At 43.1% G+C, this 26673-nt stretch overlaps 1 long non-coding RNA gene across 1 annotated transcript; it reads left to right on the top strand.

Moving 5' to 3' along the window:
• The first annotated feature begins 533 nt into the window (after window positions 1-533).
• On the top strand, window positions 534-24772 carry LOC120552330. The gene is made up of 4 exons (XR_005637986.1): window positions 534-822; window positions 2151-2207; window positions 23794-23877; window positions 24675-24772. It is a non-coding gene; the product is annotated as an uncharacterized LOC120552330 (long non-coding RNA).
• Window positions 24773-26673: the final 1901 nt, after the last annotated feature.

Raw genomic sequence — 26673 nt, 5'->3', positions numbered from 1 at the left:
GGAAAAGCCCCGGATTGTGGCTAACCTGCGCCAGAAAGCTGCCTCCCACTGCGTGCACGCATGCATATGTGTGCTCATGACTCACTTCATGGATGGTGTGTGTGCCTTTGCGTGCGGGTTCGCAGATCAATGACGTGGGCTCTGGCACGCCAAGTACTCACTGGCTCCACTGGTTTATTGGTAACCATTGGTGGGCCTTGTCACAGTGTCGCCGCTCAAAAAGCCTCCCTTCTGCCAACTTAGACTTATGTTTCGACAATTGTGACCCTTGTTTGAACAGAGGTGGCATGAGTGAACAACACACCCTGCCGATGGCAAAATTCTTGAGGGGAAACCATGTCAGAAATTACCCGTCACAATAGTGGATTTGAGATGGCAGCTTAGCAGCGAGGGGGCACCCACGGTGTCCTGAGGTTGTGGGAAGACAGTAGGGGATGAGGTGTCGAGTAGACAGGCAGGCAAAAAGGCATTCACCTGTGTATGAGAGGGATAAGCAAGCCGCCAGACACACAAAGTACAGACACAGCAGAATCCTGCTCCCTGCCCACCATTTGGCCTCCGGCAGCGAGGGATAACTGAATTACAGTAACAGCAAAAAGCTAATCTCACTTCCTCTGTGGGGGTTGCATGTGTGTGCACTTGTTCGCCTGTCTGTGGGGTGTTGTCAGTGTTCAGTTTGTGAGGCCGTGTGCATTCGTTCAGGCTCAGCATGGATTTTTGGAAAACATGTTATCCTGACAGTGAGAGTGTATGTTTACTAGATGAAGATGAAGGCTCCCATCCAACTGTCCTGCAGGGACCAGAAGGTGAGGAGTAATAGAGGTGAGGAGCATTCCATCGTCTGTGTGTGTGTGTGTGTGTGTGTGTGTGTGTGTGTGTGTGCAGCTTGTTTACATATTCTGTGCATGTGTCCACCTGTTAAAGCACACCCACTGCTGTCACTCAGCTTGACGAGCTGTCATCTAACATAAGGCTGAGTCAATTCATTTGTAAAGCCTCCAAGATTTCCAAGAACCAGATGGAAAACAGCCAATCTGAAAAAAGAAACTAAACATGAATGAAAACGCATTTTTTTGTATGTCCATTGTCATTTAGAACAGGTTTTATTTGCATTTTTTTTTAGCAATTGCTCGCCATTTCTGACCCAGACTGGAACAGACCCAGTCCATCTTGTTCCAATGAGTCGTCACGCCCAAATCATATTCATAATCTGCTTAACCGTTGTATTTTCTGTCCCTACTTTAAGGGAACAAAAATATAATCAAAAGTCTATAGCTATGCCAGCTGCTCTGTGAGGCTGTACTTTTTAATTAAATGATAACATTCTCGCAATGACAATGATAATATACTGATTTTTAGCAGGCATATTATTAACTACTGTATGTTCACCATGTTAGTTTAGCCTGTAATCATGCTGAAGTTAGCCAATTAGCACTAAACACAAAGAGCAACTGAGGCTGATGGGAATGTCAGCGGTTTTCCAAGTATCATAAACCAAAACAACCAAATTAAGTTTCTTAATGTTTTGTTAAAAACCCAAAAGTTCGACATCCTTATACAAAGTCAGGGGGGAGGACATCAGGGTCGGTAGTTGGTCGAACGGAGCCCAGGTCTTTGACAGGTTGGCTTCCTGCAGCCCATCTAAGTTTTAGATGAGTCACAGCCTCATGGAAGATGACAGGCGCAGACATTCTGTACAACTATTGATGCAGTTCCATAGTAAACTGAAAGTGTGTGAAAGTGGTTGTGGTTTTCAGTTGTGGTTTTATTTTGTCAATTCATTTCCTGTGTGGTACTGTTTCCCTGTTATCTGTTCATGGTTATGTTTTACCCGTGTTCGTTCTGTGTTTTGTTTTCCTATTTCCATCCTTCCATCCTTGTGTGTGTTTTCATGCTTCAGTCTCCTGTTTTACTTTGTAGTGTCTGTTTCTCCTGTGTCATGTCTTGTTCTACTTCCTGCCTTGTGTGTTTTCCCGCCTTCGTGATTGTCTGCCCTGCCCTGGTGTGTCTCACCTGTTCATCAGCCCTCATGTCACCCGTCCCTCGTTACTGCCCTCGTTACCTCGTGTATGAGTTTCTGTGCTTCCTTTGTCCAAATCACTGTTTGCTGCTTCCGATATCTCTCTGTTCCTTGTGTTTGGATTCCCCAGTCTTCAGTTTTCTGGACTCCTTTTGCCTGACGGCCTGCCTCAGGACTCCCCTTGTTTGTAAGCAGTTTAATTTAATAATTCTTCTATATCTTCCACAACCTTTTTGTCTCTGCACTTTTGGGCCCAAGCTTGCATCCCTAGACGTGACAAAGTGAAGTGTAGCGCCACCTCATTTATCCATCCTTCCTGGTCCAGCTGCAGTCTAGACTAATAATGCTCATAATCAGACCATTGAGGGGCACTTAGGCCCCTCAATGGTCCTTCTGGTGTCACATCAGGGCAACAATGATGACTGATAGTCTCTTATTTGGTCAGAGGCATATCCTGGTTGAATAAAGATATGAGAAAGGGAACATCTGCACTAACATCATACCATTGTTACAGTCAAATGCAGCGATTGATTTGGAAAAGTTGCCTTTTGGAGCTGTAAGAAACAAGCATTCCTTTCTTCACCCTTCTTGGACAGCCAGTCTCACCTTGGAGCCGGAGCAGCAGATTGTTGCTGTTTCCCATCTGCTCCCGCAGCGTGGTCAGAACCGGCTGACTGGGTTAGACTGGAGCCCAGGTTCCCCATCCAAACCTCTGAGAAGCGTAGCGTGGAGTGTATTGTTTCGCCACAGTCTCGCTGTAGTTTTATCAGGGGTTCAGCGTGTGATGTGGTTTTGATACAGAGGTAGAACACGCTGGCGTTCTCCCACACAAAGAACTTGGCTGTGTGAGATCCAAGTATTTGTCCACGTGTGAATGCCTTCTTGCGTGTTTACATTTGTGTGAATGCTGTAAGTCTGCCACTAAATGTCAGCAGCTGGCAGATCACGGACATGAGTGATCGGCAGTGAGCACCGCCTGCATTCCAAACCGTTTGGTTGGCAAAGATACAGTTTTCCGCTGATTTGACCATCTGACTACTGGAATGTTCAGATATGATGAGATGAGGGTTATAGGGGGAACACTGGAAATTACACTATTGTTGCACACATTTGACTATAGCTGCAAGAATGCTCTTATTTCAGAATTAAAAAAAATTAAAGCATAACTAAATGTCTTTCATGAGTCTGGAGGAGCTTTTTTAAGTCTAAGAAAATTACTCAAGTAACACTTGATAGGTATCTCAGTTGGGCTTGGCTACCATACATGTATAACATGCCGCCGTGTAGCCAGTATGTAGCCAGTATAACAACGTGGGGATGTGAGGTTTACCTTCCTGGAAAATACCCACTGCAGTATTGGACAGTACTTAAAGCCACTTTAGTTACATCTATAAGAGGAAATGGACTTTAAGTGTAAAAGTACGCTTCTGGACACAGTTATGCCCGTGAAGGTAAAAGGAATAATGGATATCTAATACTGACATTGACATTGCATGCACTACAGATCACCAGTCTCTGCTATTGGAACTATCAAAATTTGCGATCCTATAAATTAGTATGAGGGTCAGCATTTTTGGCTAAATCTACAAATAAACAGTATATGGCTAAAGTTAAACCTTTGCCAGCGGCAGCTGAAATTCAGGCAGGACACAGAATCTGGTGTAACACTAAACCCTTACGACGGATTCTCTTACTAAAGCAGGATGCAGTTGTATTAGGCTGCTCTAGGGTGGGGGGGAATGCTAACGTGGTGTCAGCACAGACAGCCATGTTCACTTACTATGCTTTCTGTCCCTGTGTGTTCAATGAAAATATTTCCTTACACACACACACACACACACACACACACACACACACACACACACACACACACACACACACACACACACACACACACACACACACACACACACACACACACACACACACACACTCACACACTCACACACTCACACACTCACACATACACTGAATTTGACCTCCACTTCCCTCATCAGTAGGATCAGACTGTTTATCATATGGTCCTATCTGAGTCACACTTATTTGCACTGCTGGTCATGTTGGCCGGAGCAACAGAGCTCCAATCTGTTTAGCCCGTTCTCCAGCCAGGAGGTGAACAACAATGTCTCCAGGTTGTGCAACTTGAAACATTCTATGTCTTAAAATTAAGTTTTAGAGCTTTGGAGGCAATAACAGCTTTAATAATGAAATGATATGCAAGAAGCTATAGTCCCTGGTTAAGATAATGCAATTAGATGATTTGGCAAACAATGAATGCAAATATATACACTAAAAAGGACAATAAACATCTCTTAATTCACCTAATAGTGATGAATTGAAGTTGCAATGCTACAACTGAGATGCTTCCTGTCATTTCAACCATACCACTAACTACAAACTCAAGGCAAATACGTTCCCTTTCATTCACATCATAGAGAAAATTGGATGCAGGAATAGTGAGGAAGTTATTTCATGTTCCTTTGATTTTTATGCCACATCTTTGTAATCAAATTGTATTCATTTATTTCTTTTTAGATTTAACAGTTTATACATTCACGGCTGCCTCCTCACAGGCTGATAGTGGGCAAAGAGCGCAGCTCAGAAAAGCCTTCTGTTTATTTCAAACAGCCAGATTGAGGGCAGAGAAATCACCAGAGGAAGAGAGAGCTAAACCCTGCGCGATAAAAACGTCCTCTTAATCTTACCTTGAAAGCCACGACAGAGGGGAGCCTCCCCTCGGAAAGAGAAACAGGCGGATTATTTCCATTTGAAAGAACATGCCAAATTACACAAACGTGTTCTCAGCCGCTCTTTTCAAAAGTGGCGACAGATGGAGGCCGGTCGGCGTTGTGAGCAGGTTGGAGTTGACGCTCCGCTGCCGCTGTGTTTCCTGTGTCTGCTGGTGTTTATCAGCACACACAGGTAGCCCAAGATCCATTATACAGAGCACAGATCTTATTCAACCGTACTCAAAGAGCGATGCCTGCCCAGGTGTGTGCTGTCTTTCACACATCCCCCTCCCACCCCATTTTGAATACAGACTATGGACTTTAAATGTAGCAGCTGCTGCATAACTTATCTCTACAGGAGTTTGGAACCAAGTGCAAAGAGTGATTAGACAACTGAGGAAGGAAGTTGGGAGCTAGGTGAGTGTTGGTGGAGATTAATGAAAGCCGGAGGTTTATTTTACCTGCTGTCAGATGGCCAAAACACGTGTGTAACTGACTGAGAAGTGTTTGAACCGTGAATCCCCGATAGGTTTTATCACACACATACAGACCTGTGTTCATTTGACACCTGATTTAATTTTAGTCTTTCAATGAAAATTTATTTTTAGTCACGTTTAAGTCTATGTTGTAGCCAAGAAAAAGTCTAGTTGTCAGTGAAATTTGAGTCACATTCATGCGTTTTAATTTGTATTTCGTCAGAGCTTTTGGAGGCTAAAGCTTGTCATCTTTAATGTCTTAAGTTACCATGGTCACAGGTGTAAGCCGAAAATGACCATTTGAACATGTTTCTACCCGACACGGTCTCACGGCAGTTCGTGAAATTGTCACGTTATTTTTAATCTATTGATTTGTGTACAACAACACATTTATCTCGTTTTTTTTCGTGGTGGCCAGCACGTAATGGGAAGCATCTATACGGAGGTTGGGTTTAGGAAAAGATTAACGGGGAAAGCCAACGTCACACCCCGGGACACGATCTGCGGTCTCTGGGGGGGACACGCCACAACAACAACGGGACGGTGGGGGTTGGGTTTAGGAAAAAAAACAACGGGGAAAGGACGCCTCACACGCCGGGAGACGGCGGCGGGGGACGTGTGACAATAACGGGACGGTTGTGATTAGGAAAACAACAACGGGGAAACAAAACGCCACATGTGGAACGCTATCCCCAGTCTTCGGGGTGAAAGTCCTGTGTTGTTTGACCCATCCACCAACCCAACCAACCTCCTTACACAGATTTTCGGCATTTCATACTAGTCACTACCGTAGTCGTGCTATGATCACGACATATGCTTCCCCTTAAAATGCATTAGTTTACATTTTTGTGCTGGCCACCACGAAAAAAACGAGAAAAACGTCCCCTTGAACACGAATCAATAGATTAAATAACGTGACCATTTCACGAACTGCCGTGAGACTGGGTTGTTCTACCAGACTGGTTTAGCTAGCTCTGGGCTACATGAACTTGGTCGTTTCGGTCACAAATAAGCTTAAAAAGATTGTTCAAAATACAAACTCAGCTATATTCTTAAAGACTTGAAGGTTGCTTTTATTTTCAACTTTTATTGTAAGCTAAAGTTCTCGGTTTAGCTTGGGTATAGCTTGAGACCAGCAGCTCAAACGTCGACTAACATTAACCCAATGGGGAAAGTTTAGGGGATCGAAACAATACGGCACGTAAACATGAAAGATGGCCGAATGTAATGTTAACGCCACCTCACAACCAAAGCCGTTGATGTTACGTTAACATGTACAACGTTAGCATACCTTTAAGCTAACAGTATGCCTGGTAACTTAACATTATCAGCATACTGTACCGTTGGCTTACAAATGGTAGCCTATGCCTGTTCTTGTGGTTGGTCCAAACCTGTTGCTTGCTTGTTAGTGGGATTGTCGATGAATTCGGTCCATAAAGCTGTTACTTTCCCCCCCACCTAAAAATCTACAATGTTAGCCAACATTACTGGCAGATATATAACATCACTGAAATGCTGCTCGTTTGAAGAAGAGACAGTTTGGGGTGGTGTAGGATACTGTTTTATAGTATTTAATTTATTTGTATAATTTTAATTTTTTTATGAGAATTGTAATACATGTCATAGTTTTTAGTTTTTAAAAGTTACCTATTATTTTTTTTTTAGGTTTGCTATTGTCATTTAAAAAAGGGATAACTAATAATTTTGGTTGTATTGTCATTCACTTAAGAAACACTGATACATAAATACAGTGTGTTCTCCTGGCTTAGAGAGGCCAGTCAGAAGGTCTCTCTGCACCTCCTGGTTTTAATTATTCCAGAAACACACAGTTCCCTCTTCTTTGCCCTCCATCCATTCTCTTCAACAGCTCGGATGAAGAGTAGTAATCAAGAGCTGGCAGTAGACAAGAGGCCATTTACTCAGGTGAGGAGCAGGGAGATGGGGGCCTCTTCAGGAGATGCAAAGCTTAAACCCGAGGATGCCACTCAATCATCTTTAATCAGGAAAACCCCCAAGAGGTCTCAGAGCAACATATCACATCCCTGCTTTTGTCTGACATGTCATATCTATTTTATTTTCCCAGTAAAGTAGACAAACGGGAAACACACACAATCTTTTTCAAGTACAAGAATCTTATTCACAAACAGCCTAATATTTTCTGGTCTCACAGAGCGGACTGAAAAGAGAAAAAGCAGTAAGGGCTGCCCCAGGCTGCAGCAGCACCACCAGGCTGATGAAGATACAATCCAGAAGAGACTACTCTTCTCCCTCCTCCACCTGCTACTTCTCTCCCCTTTTCTCCTCTCACTGTGGCATTTGCCAGGAGAGAAAAGAAGAAGGGGAAGGGAAAAAAAGACAGGCATTGAAGTCGATCCCTCTGTGAATAAAGCAGCCTCCGAATCCAATTTCAGTGAAAAGAGACAGAGTCAGCACGAGGGTGGTGCCGTAAAGAGGCAGGAACAGGCAGATGAATCAGGAACAGGAGAAGCCTTGGGTTGGAGAGATCAAAGATAGTGCTGGAAAAGAGAAGAAGGAGAGAGTGTTGAATTATTTTGGAGGTCTTTGAGGGGTGTTTTCCATCTAGCGTGTCTAACCTCAGAGGGGCATGTTCTGCCAGTTCTCACTGCATGCAAGCTGTACTCATGACACAGACACACACACACAGGCTTTTGCTTCTGAGTCTTTTTGCATTGCTGTTCTGGGAGCAAGTCAAATTTACTGGACGACGGGAACGAAGGATTTTCGAGCCTTTACGAAAGCCCTTTTGACATGCACTCTTCTACACTTTCAGTAAATAATCAAATCAAAGCAGACTGCACAATATAGTTTTTTTTAATCATCATTGCGTCAACTTGCATGATAAACACATTGCGAAAGACTGATTTTGCACTTTGAATATAGTATCTACAAATGAAATTGCATTCTGGCTGTAGGTGCTGTTTTGTCACATACATGCCATTAACGTTAACTCTCTGGCCAATCAGTCAGAAAGACAGAGCTCTTGCCGTAAGGCATCGTCTGATTGGTCAGAATCTACATGCAAGGTTTATTAGACTAGTGCTGTGGTACAACTCTGCATGGTTAAAGGAGGAAAGGGTGAATGCCAGAGAGGAACTGGTGCCTAGAGTGCTGATAAGCAGGGTCCAACAATAAGGATTGCCCAATGGCCTGTGGCCAGTAAAAAGTTAAGTTGGGTCAGTAAATACAATCAGCCAATTGCCCGATTGGTCCAGTGCTTAAAAAAGTGAGCAAGCAATCAATGTTACTTAACTGCTCTACTCTCCGAGACTTCACTCTGCTCTCCCTGTGTCTGTGTTCGGTGCTGTTTCTGTACCAGGGAGTGATGTTCCTCGTCAGTGACGCAGGAGTAGAAATTGTTCAGTATTTGTATTTGAGAAGTATACTGAAAGCAGCAGAAAGGAAGAAATTAGTTCACTTTAAGATACCTTATGGCATATCGCATATTTCCCTACTGTATACTGAATGTAGGATCAGGGTGGGCTGTGTCTGGTTAAATCCCGGTGAATGTGTCTAATCTAATGTCAATGAGAAATGAGGCACCTCTGAACCCTGAGTGGAGGTGGTGACCCAGAACGACCATATGGCCCCACAGCACCTATGGCCCTGGAGAGGATCCACCCAGCCATCGTGTGTGTGTGTGTGTGTGTGTGTGTGTGTGTGTGTGTGTGTGTGTGTGTGTGTGTGTGTGTGTGTGTGTGTGTGTGTGTGTGTGTGTGTGTGTGTGTGTGTGTGTGTGTGTGTGTGTGTGTGTGTGTGTGTGTGTGTGTGTGTGTGTGTGTGTGTGTGTGTGGGGACGTGGACAGACTAGCTGTAACAGCTGTCTCCTGCAGAGCTCTCTGGGGAATGGCTGACCTTATGCTTCTCAGGTGATCTAAACTCAAGTTTTCAGTCATGTCTACAAATGCAATTTTTGTCTCATCTTGAATATCAATTCATAGCCTTGTTTTTTCCTGCACCCTTACAGTTTATTACATGGGTTGCCCCATATTAGTTTTTTCTTTAATGTTTTCTAATAAAAAAAAAAAATTGTACAGATTTTATTAATAACTATACGGGACAAGATCCTGCTCAAATCTTACCCTCGGTTTACAAGATAAACTTGCTGCCTATATTATGCTGTACATACACATGCATCACAATAATAACAATGATAAACTTATAAAAGTACAAAAAATGAAAGAATTAAAACAAAAAACAAAAAAACACAAGAACTATGATTTAAAAGAGTAAAATAGATAACACATATTAAAACTTTAAAACATAAATAAAAGGCTTCTTTAAAAAGAAAAAAAAAAGATTGACGTCGAACCATTTAGTAGTTTATTGCTTGGCTGGAAGACGCCGTGTGAGCCTTTATTTTTCTAGAATCTGTCTGTTTTACTGTGTGTTGTGTCCCCATGTTTGCCAAATGCAGAGAAATAATCTGGTACTGTACATCTTTTGGTTTCAAACTGCTGACTGACGGACTGTAGCTGTCTGTGAATGGCCTCCCCTCCCCAAACACTGATGAGGGGCTGGGCATCTTCATTTGTCCAACAAGTCTTCTACAACGTCCTTTTAAAAAATATATATATATATATATTTTACAGGTACTTACTGTTTTTTGTGTGTTTGTTTAGCCGTTGTAGTTGTGATGTGAGAACAGATATGCTTGACTATTCACTGTGGACAGCACTGCCCTGCTACCCCTCAAAGTACCCCTCCTGTCTTTTTCTATAAATAAATAAAATAACCACTGTAATTAACATAACATATCTTAAAGGTAACAGACCTGAATCTTCTTGTAGAAGTAGTCCAGTAGGGAAATGGAATTTTCTTGCCTAATATATTTGATATAATTATGCGTACCTCTTTCTAAATATATACATATATACTTTCTTATGTCTACATGAACGTGCTGATTCTCTCTCGTGCAAAGAAACACTTTTGCGATTGAATTATTTGAGGAATGTCAAGCTCTGTATTAAAACCGGCACAATGCAGTGGAGGATTAATAGAAAATCTCTTCAATTATGCATATATTATGTTAATGTTTGGGATCTGGTTTGTAATTTGCCACCACACGGTGTCTCTGCAGTGCAGCCCAGAAAGGTGTGAAGCACGTCTGAGAGAACTGCAACTGTAACCTCCTTCATCACCACACACAGGCTGTCTATCAAACCGAACAGAAGGGGTTAACTGGATGAAAACTGGATGTACTTATCTTCAGCTGTGACAAAAGAAATGCCCTTTTGTTTTTGACTCTCAAGTGTGATTAGGGAATGGGTTCCAGTTTCCCAGCCTGGTAGAAAACAGGTGCTCTCGCCAGTTGTTCTTTTGTCCCATTACGTTTCTTGCGGATTGAAAATGGAGCCAGCACCTGTTAACATTCCTCAGTCGAAATGCAGGAGGAAAACAGACGAAACACTGTAGCGAAATACAAATGTTTCACACAGGAACTGAAGAAAATGAATGACGTTAGAACAAATGACTGACATTCCACAAATTCAATGAAAGGAAAACTATGATGAGTGTTCACTTTTTTCTTTTGTGCATACATATTACCTGTTAACTGAAACTCATGCGACTGATTGAGGTTACAGTTAATGAAAGCACTTTTAAAAATCTTACAAGCAATTTCAGTCTCACTCCTGTTAATGCATCCCAACCACACTTGGTCCTGATCGTCTTGCCTCAATAAATCATCTCAATCCTTCCAGCTAGGACAGAAAGCACTGACTCAGTAGATTCAAGCCATTGGAATTAGCGAAGCTGCTTGTTGTCGACCACATTAGGATGCAGAATTGAGACATTTTTGACGTGTTAGAAATGGCCCCGTATTTATTTTTAAATCATTATTTTAAGGGAACTGCTTTTCTGTGAAAAACGTCGGGAAGAATGTATGCAATTAGGCTATGTGAAAAATATAATGAGAGTTTAAAAGTCCCAAATGAGCAAGAATCCCAGTTGCCTGCGTTGCTGTTTGAGCATTCAGGAGGTTGGGTGGACCTGGGGTGTTGCTCCGCTCTGCTCTGGCCACAGCTGTGTGAGGTTGTCGAGAGGCTCTGATGTCATGTGTAATGGTCCGCAGGGATGGAGGGATGGAGGGGAGAGTGAGGGGCCGAAACCAGATCTCTGCTCTGCGCTTTGCTGTGCTGCTCAGACTGTGGGCGAAGGTTAATGTGGAGCCACCTGCTGCGTGCCTACTGCACATCTGATACCGACGCACAAACACAAAGAGAATACATCTTCGACAGAGAGTGTTTCTTTGTTGATTTTCTTTACATTTTGCGATTGCTTTGACACACATGCGGTGTGCACGCTTGTGCGTTAGTGCTTTTGCATGTGTGAGTGCAGGAGGAAGCACGAGGAAGGAAGGAGGCAGACAGTTATGGTGACTTAATACCACTTGATATTTCATGGCTGGGGGAATGTGGCGGCACTCCCTGCTTTATGGAGCTGGCCTGGATTATTTAGTTGGATGGAGTCCTGCCCAGAGGAACAGCTGAATGATGTCATGCAGCAGCACGTGCGCACACACACACACACACACACACACACACACACACACACACACACACACACACACACACACACAAGCACGTTGTGTTCGTCCACGCAATCAAGCTGTTGAGTTGAAGTGTTGTTCTGGTTTGCTCTGCAGTTTTTGAATTGTTTGAGGGTTTTTTTACAGAGCGGGATGTTGGGTAATTGGGAAGGTGAGCAGAGAAAAGGTGGGTGGGGTTTACTAATAAGAGCCTGGGTTGATTTCACAGAGGGTTAGGAGGGGAGGCACGCTGGGGAGCAGATGTGTGTTTGGAGTGCGAGATGAGAGATTGAGGTGGGTGTTTTCAGGGGGCTGTCGGTTTGCCGGTAAGCTGACCTCACGGGGCATATGGTTGTGCAGATGTGTGTGTGTGTGTGTGTGTGTGTGTGTGTGTGTGTTGTGTGCACATATGCATGTTTGTTTGTCCATCTGCACAAATCAATGTCTGGCTTCACTCTTAATGGAGAGAATCAGGTTCTCCCCTCCTCCCTGCTGCTCAGAGAGGAGCACGTTAGCATGTGAGGCCCTCTCTTCTCGCCTCCATATAAGAACCTAAATATGGAAACAGTGATTGGAAATTGTTTAGACAACCTGAAATGGTTTATCCCGGGGCTGTGCACAGCTCGCAGATCAAAGCAGAGGAAACATGAATCACGGAGAGTTTCTGTACGGAAACAAACCCTTCGCCTTTCTTCCTTTTGACATACACACTGGCACAAATAAGAATGTTGAGGAAAACAAAGAGAAAGAGGCAAAGACATGAGAGGCTCTCTGAGTTCAGTGGTTCTGGCGTCTTTGTTTGATCGTACTGTACTTGACATCATGTCATCTGCGACTTCACTCCCACGAGCAAATTGTCTTGCGTGTAATAAAGAGTGCACAGTCACCCAGAGTCACTTCTGAAACAGCCAGCAGAGGAAGGTTTCAAGGGACAAAGCTCTTCAGAGATCAGAGATCTTTCTTTTTAAATTCTTCACCATTTAGTCCTTCCTTCCTTCCTTCCTTCCTTCTTTCCCTCCTCTCCGTAATCACCATCTCCACTCTCTCTTGGGGAGCTGCATCCATCACAGGTTGGGCCTCCTCGGCTCAGCGATAACTGATCCACAGTCTAAAGAGCATCAGTCTCCTCCAGCCATCTCCGCTTACTCTCTCCCGGGACAGGCCAGGAGAAATAGTGCACCGCTCAGGTTGAAAACTGCCGAATGACAGCATCGAGCCCCCGCAGACAATCCTGCCGAATTTGAACCTTTGAAAAAAACCGACAAATGCTTTCTTTACCTTTCTGCTCACTAAAACTCTTAAAGGGCTTAGATTAAGGTTTTAAAGCAGCCATAACCTCCTTTTGCCCCCAATGTCTCACCCTCACCTCTCTCACAGTAATGATGTGGTCCCATGCAGAGGCCCACAGGCCTGGGTCAGTCTCTCTCTGAACGCCTACCCATCTTTCGGTTTGATCAGTACTCCTAATATTTGTATAACAGCAGTGGATGGAAACATGCATTGATTCACAATTTCTTTAGCAGATTTTCTGGAAATTGTGGCGCAAAATTTGGATGGAAACCTGACTAGTGTTGAATTTCAATTAAGGGCAAACATGCCGAGTGCTAGGCTGAGGTGGAATTGTCCTATCCTTGAGTACGCTCATACTCGACCTCCTCAGTTGTCAAGCCTTTCCAATGAGCATTACCATTTTCATCCTTGTCATTTCTATCCTTCTGATTTTCCTCTCCTCTCTTGTCTGTCCTCTCCTCTGCTCTGTGGGGGAGGATGGAGAGTTGGCAGTTCATTTTGGATTAAGAAAGCCCATTTTTATGTGTTTGACAGGTTTTGTTGTTGTTTTTATTTTATTTAGCTTTTTCTTTTGCTTGACTTGTTTCTGATTTTTGTGATTGTGATTTTTTCTCTGATAATTGTCCAATAAAGGCCAACCAAAACTTCTTCTCTCTTCTCCTTACCCCTCTTGTCTCTCCTTTCCTCTCCTCTCGTTTCTTGTATCTCCTCTTTTCCTCTCTCCTTTCCTTTCCTCGCCTCTCCTTTTTTCCTCTCTCTTCTCCTCTTTTCCTCTCTCCTCTCATTTCTTGTCTCTCCTCTTTTCTCCTCTCCTTTTTTCCTCTCTCCTTTTTATCTCTCCTCATTTCCTCTCCTCTTTCCCCCTCTCCTGTCCTCTTTTCCTCTCTCCTCTCCTCTCCTCTCCTACACTCCTCTTTTCCTCTCCCCTCTCATCTTCAGGAAACAGACAGGAAAGGCTGACTCACTCTTTTCGGGGAGGGGGGGGGGGTGTGAAGCTGCGTTGATGTCATCTTGACAGACAGGCCAGTCAGGTAAAGAGAGCAGGGATGGCGTCAGACCTTGGACGCATCACTCTGGGCTGACAGAGGTAGGTGATGTCAGCACGTGATGAAATCATTATGCAGGCACATATTCCAGCGTGTGATGTCAGCACGGCCGGGCATGACTGAGCACTGTGGAACCGTTTCCCCTCTATTTCTGAGAACGGGGTCAAACTTTTAATTTACTCTGGGTGGGGAACACCATGGAGAAGGCCGCAGAGCAAAGGAGACCTTAGATATATAAAATGTTACGTGAATATTGGAATAACTTTCACCAGGTGGACACAAAAACGAGTCAAATGTTGGTCTGTGTCTGCTGGATCTTTACTGTAAATAGAAGGCTTGTTGCACTGCCCCTAGTCTTGCTTTGCCAGACCATCCACACGCTGCGGACCTGAGGAGGGTCTGGCTAGTCCACTCAGCATTCTAGGATGGGAGAAAAACGTGCTCTGGTTTATTGGCCTTTCTTTAAACCAATCACAGTTGTCCTGGGCAGTGTTAAGCTCCGCACAGAGCCGCTGTAAAATAGGTGTGTGAGAGAAAACTCAGATTGGACAGATAGTCTAGCTAGCTGTCTGGATTTACCCTGCAGAGATCTGAGGAGCAGTTAACCATAGTCCTCACAAATCCACCAGAAGTTAGAACACCAACACAAAGAAAGAGGAAGGGGACGGACAATGGCAAAAATACATGACTGAACCAGAGCAATACCGGAAGTGGAACATTGTGGATATAGACTAACGTTGCCCCTAGCGGCCAAAACATTTGGTTGTTGCAGCAGCACCAATATATATAACCTTTATATCACAGTAATATCTGGAAAATCATTGAAATACAAGAAACAAATACATATACATAATAATACAGTTTTTTCCAACTGCTTACACACGTTTTCAAAACTACGTCTCCTTTTTTCAAAACTCTACACACAATTCCCAAAACTGCTCACACAAAATGCAAAATGCCTCACATCTCCTTCAAAATGAAACACTGCATTCAAAATACCATAAACACATCTCAAAATGAAGCATTTGCATCAAATGGCAAACACTTTTTTCATAATAGTAAATTTTTGGATATACCATGTACACACTGTTGTTCTAAATCTAAAGCTCTTTTGTCTTTCATAGGCTTATATATCTACATTTACAATGTTCTAGAGAGAAAGTAGTCTGCTGAAAGTGGTTGAAAAGTGCACTGTAAAAAACAATGTAATGTTACAATAAAACAGAAAATATTTATTGGGCACATTATTATTGTAAGAGTAGCTCAGTGTTGTATACAGTAGCATGAAACAAGAAAACAAAAGTATAAACATATGTAAAACAAAGGTATCATTTTTAGAATAAAGAATATGTGTGTGTGTGTGTGTGTGTGTGTGTGCGTGTGTGTGTTGTGAGTGTTTGTCCGTGCTTGTGTGTCAGGCGGTGGGGGGTGTGTGTGTGGGGGGACAGAATTGTATGCACTTTGTGCAAAACAAAGTCTGATTGATTTGTAATGCTGAAATAGTCATTAGATAGTTGCATGCAGTATGGACGCCACTGTAAAGCTACTCAGGATGGGCTTCTCTCCCTGATCTCATCAGAGATGGCTCTCCTTCTTACTCTTCTTCCTCCTCCTCCTCCTCCTCCTCCTCGTTGTTATCCCCTGTCTCTCCCTCCTCCTCCCCTTGCTCTCTGTCTATTGTTGGCATCCATTGTTCCAAACAGGTAATCTGACCTTTGACCTCTGTATAGGCCTATACTAAAGCAGTGATTGGTTAGTGTTCAGTTTTGACATAATGTGTTTGCAAATGTGAGGAGTGTGTGTGTGCCCTGGTAAATAAGTGTAGCATTTTGATTGGTTGTGTTTAGAAATGGATAGCAAGTCACTTCTTGTTAGATTTTTGTGTCTTAGGTAGAGAATTGTGTGTAATGTTTTGAAAAAAGTGTTTTATGCGATTGAAAGCTGAGTGAAAGGCTGAGAAATAGCTTCTGGTTTTGGAGATTTGCTGTGTAGTTTTGCACTTTGAGTGAGAGGTTTCAAAAATCGTGTGACATGAAAAGATTTTGTGTGTAAGCAGTTGGAAAAAACTGTAATAATATAATGTTTTTTTACATTGTCATTGAGCTGACGCTTTTATCCAAAGCAACTTCCAATTACGTGCTTTCGACCTTAAAGGTACAAACTCCAGACAACAAGTAGTAAGTACAAGTACATTCATTTTAAATAAGCAAAACTACAAAGAGCCATATGAAAGTGCAGCTTGAAGAAATATATATACTTTTTTTATGTTTATCCGAGGTGCAGTTGGAAGAGATGTGTTTTTAGCCTTCGGCGGAAGATGCGTAGGTTTTCGGCCGTCCTGATGTCAATAGGGAGCTCATTCCTCCATTTAGGAGTCAACAGTCGGGATTTCGTTGAGTGATTAGTTGTCCCTCGCTGTGAGGGGGCAGCAAGAAGGTTGGCTGATGCAGAGCGGAGTGGGCGGGTTGGGGTGTAGGGTTTGACCATGTCCTGGATGTAAGCTGGGGCTGATCCGTTCGTGGCCCTGTATGAAAGTACCAGTGTCTTGAAGCGGATGTGGGCAGCCACTGGTAACCAGATTTTCTCGATTGCTAAGACACATTTCTTGAAACCCTCACCCATTTTCTCAAAACTGGCAAAGTCAAACAATGCTCTCAGATCATACACACAGCCGGTCAATAACTAAACACTACAGAGCATTCATTAGACATTACCTCAAACATTTAAGAACACAGTGTCCAGGGCATGTAGTCACAGAATGTTTTTATTTTTTTTATTTCATATAGTAAACACATTTTACAATGAAAACTAAAAGTATATCACAACTTGTAAAGTAAATATTTTGTACACTGCAAGTAGTGCAAGTACTACAATATTGAATGTCTATATGAGGCACTTGTAGAACAATACAGCAGTCCAACTGCAAAGAAAGCGAAATGAAAAGCACATGACGGTACACTAAAAAATATTGTGAAACTGCAAAATAAAAGTCAATGAAAGATGTATTCAGCATCACGTCTGTGCACTCTGAACTGGCTCATATTCTCTACAGTTGAACATTCCATACATTAGAAACATGTGCGTACAATTTTGAGTCGTCGTGTGTAAACGATGACAACTGTGTTGAAGTTGTGTTTAACCATTTTGCAACACAAGTGCATCTCAGTGTGAAATGTGTTTTAGCGAGTGAGAGTGTGTTTAGAGTTTTGCAAGAAGAGTGAATGATTCGACAAGTGGGTTTAGGCCACTGAGCGTTTGGTTCAGAGAATGAGGTTTAGTGTTTTAGCATTTCAGATAAACTGTGAAAACAATGAAATTAATTGCACACTGAGGTAAAATTATTTTAAAATCATCTTGAAATGTTTAGGGGTAGTAAGCTTAAGTAATCGTTAAAGGTAGTTCCTTGCTTTTGGTGCACAGAAACCAAAAGCGGATTTACCAAACTCAGAAAGCTGTGGAACTTATGGAAGCATAAGGCAGTTTGTTGAGCTATAGTTTGGTAAGGTCCTGTGATCCAGTTCAGCATACCGTAGATCTACGCCACAGTATATATGATGGCGACAGTCCCATTAGAGATTTATGGATGAAAAGATACATATGTTTATCACGCCTTTGTGTCAGAGAGGTCCAACTAACTTTGAGTGTCAAAAACAGAAATAGTGCAGATAAACAGAGAAGGTAAAAGAAAGAAAGAAACTAAGACAAATAACTACAGAGCATATGGAGACAAAAAAATACAAGTGACAGTGATATGATTAAAGTGACAGTAGTGTAATATAATAGGCTATAATAGCAGCAGTACTTACTGTATGATAAGTAAGTAACGACACTTAGTGCTTGTCTGTATTACGGTAATGTAGAGCTATAAATACAGAATATGATGTGATCAGTAGCATATAACCATATTAAAATAATACAGTATAACATGGTAAATGATGATATAGTATAGGATATGAGATATAGTATAAGGTGAGGTAGCAATAAAACATAACATATTATATAGTATAGTGCAGCAAAATAACAATAATAACAATAATAATAAAATAAGAATGGAGTTGAATGTCAAGTATAAAAACAGTGTAATAAATCCATAAATATCATCCATATGATTAAGGTGAGTAACAGCACGCCCTCTCTTTGTCTTTTCTGCAGACATCAGGTTGCAGCTCTCAGACGAGCCCTCTCTGTGATCTGCACCTCGGACCATATCGCGTGACGCTTTAAATATACCTCTGCCGATGGTTCATTTCACGGTCACTTGAACATACAAGGCATGCCTGATTGTGTCACTTCCTGTGCAGCTCAAGTGTAGCAGGTTGAGCTCTAACCGGCTTAGCGTGAAGAAGAATTGCCCCTTTGTGTCCTCGCGGCCAGCGGCTCGATGTGGCCGAGCCTCAAAGAGTCTTGGCCATGACCCTGGGTAGGTTTGCAGACCACCCCCATCCCCCCCAAGCTCACACACATCTACGACACACACGTACTGTACATTCTCATAGAGGTTCTCAGGTTCCCCCGAAATGAGAAACAAAAGAGAAAATTCAGGAGGTGGTGACATACTTAACTCCCTAGTACAGGGGTCTTCAACGGTTTTCAAGCCAAAGACCCCTTAACAGAAACAGAGACGGAGCAGGGACCCCCCTACTACATATATTGTATACAATTAAGTTGTATATTAAACTGGGTCTACAAAAATGAGTAGGGTGGCCTAAAGCCTTTATACATACCTTTTTAGCTATTAAAATAATAACAGTTGGCATGATCATCATGTTTTAATGTTAAACATACATGTGGCACAGTGAATCCTTAGGATTAACTGCATCTGTGGACGGCTACCTTAGTGACTATCTTTTAGGCCAGTAAGCCTATCATCGTCATTTTTCACAAATAGGCTAATTTATATTTATATTATATGTTGGATTCAACATAAAATTTTTTTATTTCTGATGATTTTACGGCACCCCTTACAGTAACTCTGAGGACCCCCTGTGGAAGGTCTCTGCCCTAGTGTGTGTGCACGTGTGTTCACATGTGTGTGTGCTCACATGTGCACAAAATGCAGCCAGGGCAGCCCCCTCCCTCCCGACTCTCCTCAGCCACTCGGCAACTTCTGCCTCGCCTCATTTGCTTCACGGTGAAAGGGGCTGATTAAATATTTAAAGTATGGAGTACTTTCCCTTGGCATCAGGTGTAACTCACGCCTGTAATCTCAGATAGCCTGGTGCACGGCGCAGTAATTATAGCCGAGTTAACCGCGTGAGGCGGAGAGGGTCTACGACAGGCAAGGCTTTGTTGTTTATGTCTGCTTACAAGTTTATTGGCCTGTTTTCGCTTTCATTTGCTCCTGTGTGCAGGCATGTGGCCTTTCTGCATCCATTCTTGTGAGAATTATGACATTGTTCTGTTTGGAGATGCAAGAGGGTGTAATGGTTGTGTGAACATTATGAAAAGATTGGATTCAGTAATTTTTTTATTTTACCATAACTAATGTGCTAGTATATATATATAAACAGTACCACTTTTAACAAGACACCCTTTATTGACAGTCTATAAGTTGTAACTATGGCTCCATCGATGGTTAATAAATCATTTACTAGTGCTTTGTACATCAATTATGAGCTACAGGCCATGCAGGGAACATTATTGCATGCCCTATCGTATTTGTCTTTGCTAATGCAAAATGGAGCAGGCTGTGCTAAGTGGATGATTATGACACCAAACCATCAGGAACATAATATGTGGAAGCAGTTTGAATCAAAACCATCAATGTAACAACGTAGAGAGACACAAGGCCGTTTGTTCACTTTGTGAAATGCAGCCAACATCCTTTGTAATGGTTTATAACCAATCAATAAAGCAGTTGGTGGATGCTCAAAGTAAAGCTTAGCAACTCACAACATTTTCATCTGACAGTCACATGGTGCTGGTTGTTTGAACTAATATGAACTGATTTAAAATATAATTGAGAAAATCCTATTATCCATAAAGTATGAAAAAACTACCCAGGTGAGACGCGCTGTTACATAAAAGTTATTTTACCAAACTTATGCCCCTGTGCTGTGAAAACCTCCTTTAATCTCGAAAACAATACACTTCCAACTGTGAAGCACAACCTAAGAGCCTTTAGAAGAAGAACAATAGATGGCAGTGTTCGGCACCTCCAAATGTCTTAGCCAAAGCCCAGCTAAACAGACAATTCAGGCGCTGTAAGAAAGTCGTAGTGGGCGGCTGGTTGAACATCAAAGCACACAGTCACAGAGATACAGTGAAGAGGATATATGCCTGATTGTCTGTTTTGTATGCGGAGTGAATTGTGACTTTAATCCATTTAGGTGCGTACCTCCTCCAAAAAAGATCCCTTGAATGTAAGATGAGTAATAAAGCAAAAGGAGCCACATCCATGCTTTACCTTAATCCCACACACTCTCATTTTTGTCACTAATCTGACAGATTTACACCCTTTTATTACCTGAATATGCCGCCCTCTACATATTCCACCTCTTGGAGAATCCCATTTGAAAAATGTATAAGTTTTAGGAGCATTTCTTCATGGTTTTCGGAGAACGTGTCATCTCAGACAAGAGCTGAATAGAAAAAGGTGCTGCGCTACCTCAAGCACCAGCAAAGGCCTTTTAACTTTTAGGTCCTGCCAGCTCTTGAGCTGATCCTAAATAAAGTTTCTTGGATACAGTTATTATTCCATCAGGACTTGAAATACAAACCCCATAATTATCCTTCAGAGGAGCTAATATTGTAAGTTTAGGAAAGATGACAGTAATAACCTGCTAATGCATGAGCCTTACTGACTGTATACTCATGGGGAGCAGAATAAGGTAGAATGACAAATTGTGGTTGCACATGTCGTGTTCGTAAACCTATTCCTGCAGGCATTTAGGTCTAAATATTGCTCTATTTCCATTACAAAATGTGGAAGGTTCCTCTCTCGCTCTCTTATGTTCTTGTTCTGCAAACTGCTTTGTTAATCTGTACTGTTGCCAAGGATATTTATGAGTTTTTGGCTAGTGATTCATTCCAATAAACAAACTCCCTCACTGTTTCCACAGCAGGGAGAGCGTTGCTCCGCAGTGTATTGTAATGATCAATGAGGGTTTCAACGTCTGACTAAATGCAGGACCTCGTCATGTAGAGCTGCGCCGCTAGGCCCCTCCGAATCAGCCGGTGTGGTCACATTTGGAAACAGTCTAATTTCTTACATGTGTCTGCGAGGGTGTGAATTCACAACTTGTGATTGTCGTTGGCTTGTCTGCTGTAGCTTTTAGCATGCGGACTGATGAACCGATTTTAAGGGAAGGAATCTACCGAGCTTTCGGTGATGTAAGTATTTGACTCTGGTTCTTTCCTGCGGGAGCAATAATACAAAAAAAAAAAAAAAAAAAAAACTCTCCTGCAACGTTTTAGTTTCACCCTCAAAGCATCGCCTCAAATGCACTCAGAGGTGTTTTTTCACATGTGCATCGGAAGATGATAGAAAATCTCCCAGGTTGTATTGAGTAGGCGGAGGTGAGTTTTCGTGAAACGGCTGTGTGAGAGGTGCTTGTTTTCTCACTAGTCTTCAGGGGATTCCCCTCTCCTCTCTCTGCTGTAAACCAGCATCACTGCACCGCTGATGGACGTCTCTGTTTGGCAGGTGCTCATATACTTGGCGCCTACTGTTGCCCACAGCGATGAGGCTGTCAGGGCAGAATGCCTTCCAAAAGTGCAGGGGAACATTATATTTCACATTATCTCAGAACAATAGGCCATTTCCTGCTCACTGCAGGCCAGAGAGGCTGATCAGGGGGCTGCCAAGCTCCAGGAAGGGAGCACAGACTGCAGGAGAGGTTGGCGTCTAAAGGGGGGGAACTGTATGAATTTGATGAATTGTTGTGTAGGTGGTTCCAGAGTGGGTGCAACCTGAACTAACCTGCCAGTTAGTGTGAGCAAGAACAGTAACGGAGTGTGTTTCAGGTAGGATTTGAACAGAAACATGTGTTCATAACTTTACATACTGCTTTGGGCCACGCTAGCCAACGCTATTGGCTCTATAGCAATGTCGGTCTGTCAGTCCACCACATTAAGACTGAAATGTCTATTAAATAACCATTGAATAAATTGCCATTACATTTGGTACAAACCAGGGATTGATGCATAGACTGTAAGTTCAGCCAAAACATCTGGATCGCGGATGGGGCATGGACCATACAAAAAAAATCAAAGTACACGTCAAATAAATTTTTCCCAAAGATGGCTTCTGTCATTTTAGGTAGTACACTGATGTTTGTTCAAGTTTTCATTTTTCTGATAAGTTCGTTTTTTATTAGTTATTTGATGCTATAAAAACGGGGTGAAACAGCTGGGATTGACTCGCGATTGGTCACTGGCGGGTGTGTGGGCGGGACTTTGTTACCGCGACTCCACCGCCTCATCACTACTGCGCAGACTCTGGCTCCAAAATCACAAGATGAGAGCGCCCGTATCCGGGATATTTTGGCTTCACATTTGTACAGTGGGAGGAAGAGGAGACGCGGTACAGACCTCCATGGTACCCAGAGGATGAATTCTAATGACTCCTAGCACCACCAACAAGTCAAAGATATTCATGTTCCCGTCAGGATAAACTGGAATCACTTTAGTGATCTCAAAACTTCATCTAGCGCCATCATCAGGTCATAATTGGATTTGGTCCAATACCTCAATTCATGACCAAAATACCTTCAAAACTAATGACATTCCCATCAGCCTCAGGTGTACTTTGCATTCAGTGTTAATTAGCTAAAGTTAGCATGCCAACATGCTAAACAGAGATGTTAACCTGCTGAAAATCGATATGTTAACATCCTCACTGTGGGTATGTTAGCATGCTGACGTTAGCATTTAGAACAAAGCACCAGTCGCCGGAGCACAGCCTCGCGTGCTTGTAGACTGTACAGTCATCTTTGGAGCAGCTGTCCTAGTTGGTAAATCTCACAGATTTCAACACACTGTGGTTACACGGAAAACAATCAGTCGGTCAGTTGGGGTCACTGGCTCCCCCTCCACCCAGACATATCCAACCATTTAAAGCAGGCGCCAAACGCTTCGCAACCTCTAGAAATACCTTTCCACGAGTGCTCTTTCCCTCTCTCACCCCTTTCTTTGGCTTGCGTAACTGCTCTTGTGTTGTATTATTGAAACGTTTGGCTCTGATTAGTGCAGCAGATGAAACGGCTAAATGCTAATGTGTGATTTCCCAGGGGGGGCGCCCGGCTTCATGGGCTGCAGGTGTTTGCACGGGAGGAGGAGAGCTTTTTAAAACGTATCAATGCCAATTACGCCCTGCATTGTTTGTATTTTCTGTTACTCGCCGGGGCAGGTAAAACTCTCCAGGTTTGCTTCCTAAGTATTTGTGCCTGTGGACGAGCCGTACGGTCTGTATCGAACCCCTCCTTCTGTGAGCTGTTAAAAGCAGTCAGGCATTAAATATGTGAAATGTTGAGCGCACCAGAACCTCTCCTTGGCTGTGCTCTAGCACGTAACATGGTATTGATTATCTTGAGGGACACAACCCCTCCCACATATCAGCCCTCGGTCATAGATCTATTGTTTTCTTCTCAATAAGACCTGTGATACCTGAGCATGTTTCAACAGCCGAGCATTGCAGGTCTAAGGTGATTCTGCTTTGCATTCATGTTGGAAAATGTTTTTACAGTTCTGGCTTAGGAGGAGTGCTTAAGGCTTCCAGCTGTGAGATATCTTGCGAGCTGCCTTCAGGATCACGCACCCAGGGTCCAAGGTGAGTAACTCTCTTTTACTGTTCCGTTTGACCCTGTCACTCCTTTTTTTTTTTTAAATCCCTCCATCTCCATCCTTCTGGGATGGACTGTTCTTTTTTTTCTGCTGTGCTGAGCAGGAAGGCCGAGCCTCGCGGCTTCCCTTCTCCTTCATTTAATTTTTTTTTTCTACAGCACATCGCCGCAGATTTATCACCCCGCGCCGTTTTTCCTCCCGAAAGCGTCGGAAAAGGAGGGGAATTATTCCTGGGTCCTGACAGGGGGGCCTCAGGGTGGTGGGCAGGGGTGGGAAGGAAGGAGGAAGCAGGGGAAGGAAGGAAGGCAAGTGGATGCTTGAGACAGGGTCTGAAAAATGTGACTCATGTAAACTCTGCCGAGGAGAGAAAAAAAGGGGGATGAGTGTAATTGATTCTGACGACCCGAGTCGGATGGCGGTCTTCCCCAGGGGGGAGACGGTGAGCGGATCCCAGCCAGAGTCACCATTGTGGGGGGGGACAGGGGAGGAGACAGACAGGGGTGGAGGTGGAGGTGTGGGCATATCTCTCTCTCTCTCTCTCTCTCTCTCTCTCTCTCTCTGTTTTACACACACACACACACACTCAACCTACTCACCATGTAATCCAACACATCCCCTTCCCATCATGCTTTGGACAAAATGCACTAAATCTAGGCCACCCTCCTTAATCTTCTCAATCTTTAGTTAACGGCACAGGACATTACATATGCATGAGCTAATTGACCTATCAAATCAGTGATTTGGGGAATTTCCCCACTTGTCTCTTTCTTGTCTTAATTGCAGGTGGGAGTGAGAAGAAACAATGGGTGGATGATGGGCTTCAGCTCCCAAATCAAAACCTCACTTCTTTCTCTCTCACACACACACACACACACACACACACACACACACACACACACACACACACACACACACACACACACACACACACACATTTCGGTGCAGAAGAACCTTCTTCCTCTTATTAGTCCACGCCCACGGCTCCTTGGAGCCAGACTAAATAAATAAATTACCGATTCAGATGCTTGCTTACTTGCTAACCTTGTTAGCCTTTGCACTACAGCAAACAGAAACCTCCTTGTTTGTGTGTGTGTGTGTGTGTGTGTGTGTGTCTGATATGGTTGTATTGACGAATGTTATGTCTGTGTGTGTGTGTGTGCTCACATGAAAGGTCGTCTTCCAGCAGGCCTGATTCATTAACCTCATGTGTAAGACTGCTCTGTGAATGTAGGTTACTGCTCAGGCAGACGTTAATTCCCCGAAGGCGAAGAACGGCATTAGCATCCCGTTATCTAGCCACATTCCCCGGAGCTAAGATGAGTCCAGAAAGATGCTCTCTGTCTCGTTTAAATTCTGCAGGACACCCAAACACACATTCATACCGTACGCCATCCGCACACACACACACACACACACACACACACACACACACACACACACACACACACACACACACACACACACAGGTAGCAGAAATAGAAGCTGATGTTACAGCAAGGAATGTGGATAAGAATGTAAAACAGGCCCCATCGTGAAAGATAACAGAATCAAGACGACCACACTTTTTATCAGCTCCTGGCGCGTCTGTGCTGATGTTTCGATCTTGAGGTGTGCTGATTTTATTTACTCATCAGTCAGGGACAAACGGGATGGGGCAGAATCAGACCTTTACATTAAGTGGATTGAGCCTTGAGTTTGAGTCAAATGCAGAGAGAGCAGAGGATTGGAACAGATGGCAGGAGTCCCCCTGGGCGAACGGCGCCTACCCTGCTGAACACTGGGAGCTCTTGACCATCTGGACCAAAAGGCAATGAGCAGCACCCCGTAGTGGATTCCCCATCGAAGCGACATGGAAAAGAAGAGGCGGGCGCCCTCGGAGCAATGTCACCAACATACTGTCAATCAGCTCCATGTCAGAATAAGTATAGGGTGATCAGATCGGTAGGTTGAAACCATTTACACCCTTCAACTGCTCGCTTTTCCTGAAATTTAAAACACACAGATAAAGCATGTCTCGATGACCATTAGGTCTCAGTGCTTACATGCCCAATCTTGCAGAGAACAGTCTTGTATTTCTAAAGCAGGACAGATGCATAGATACTCTACTCTGAGCTGTTTATAGTTCCAGGTAAGCGCTTGCTGGAATGTATGAAGTTGGAGCGGTTGGTTAAATTTGCTCCTTTGGCAGAAACAATGTTTCCTCACAAATCAAAAGCATATTTTTGATTTGGCATGGTAAGATGTGCAGTCACCTCTCGGGCTGAAGAGCCTGGAACTATTGGATCCAGACTGGGAACGGAACAGGAGAGAAAGATATGTATTTAGTTAGTTGATTTGAAGCAGTGACTGAGTTGCCATCCGACCACCCAACCTATGTTACTATGTTACTGTTACTAATGGTATGATGCGCTGTTGTAGCTTCAGATGGACTCGCAGGAGTTTCTAAAGTGGCATCATTAAAGGGTGATTGATTCTTATTATTTTTTTTTTTTTCGAATTAAACGTTATGAATATTCTGCTTTCATATACTCATTCAGCCTCCTTTTTCTTATACTAAACAGCTATTTTGTATATATGTGTCTGTTTCTGTGTTTATTGTCTATTTTTTTTATTAATGCTTAATATGTTTATTTGTGTATATATGCACCGATCACCATGGAAAAATTCCACATAAGTGTAACTACTGTGGCAATAAACTCCTTTCTGATAACGACAAACGGCGTGCAGTATATGCAGTTTATATAACAGGGTGATTGCTGTGGGAACACTATGTCACTTACTT

Source organism: Perca fluviatilis, chromosome 22 (assembly GCF_010015445.1).
Source record: "Perca fluviatilis chromosome 22, GENO_Pfluv_1.0, whole genome shotgun sequence".
Taxonomy (NCBI): Eukaryota; Metazoa; Chordata; class Actinopteri; order Perciformes; family Percidae; genus Perca; species Perca fluviatilis.
Note: the sequence above shows the minus strand (reverse complement) of the source record. Positions and strands in the feature narration are given on the sequence as shown.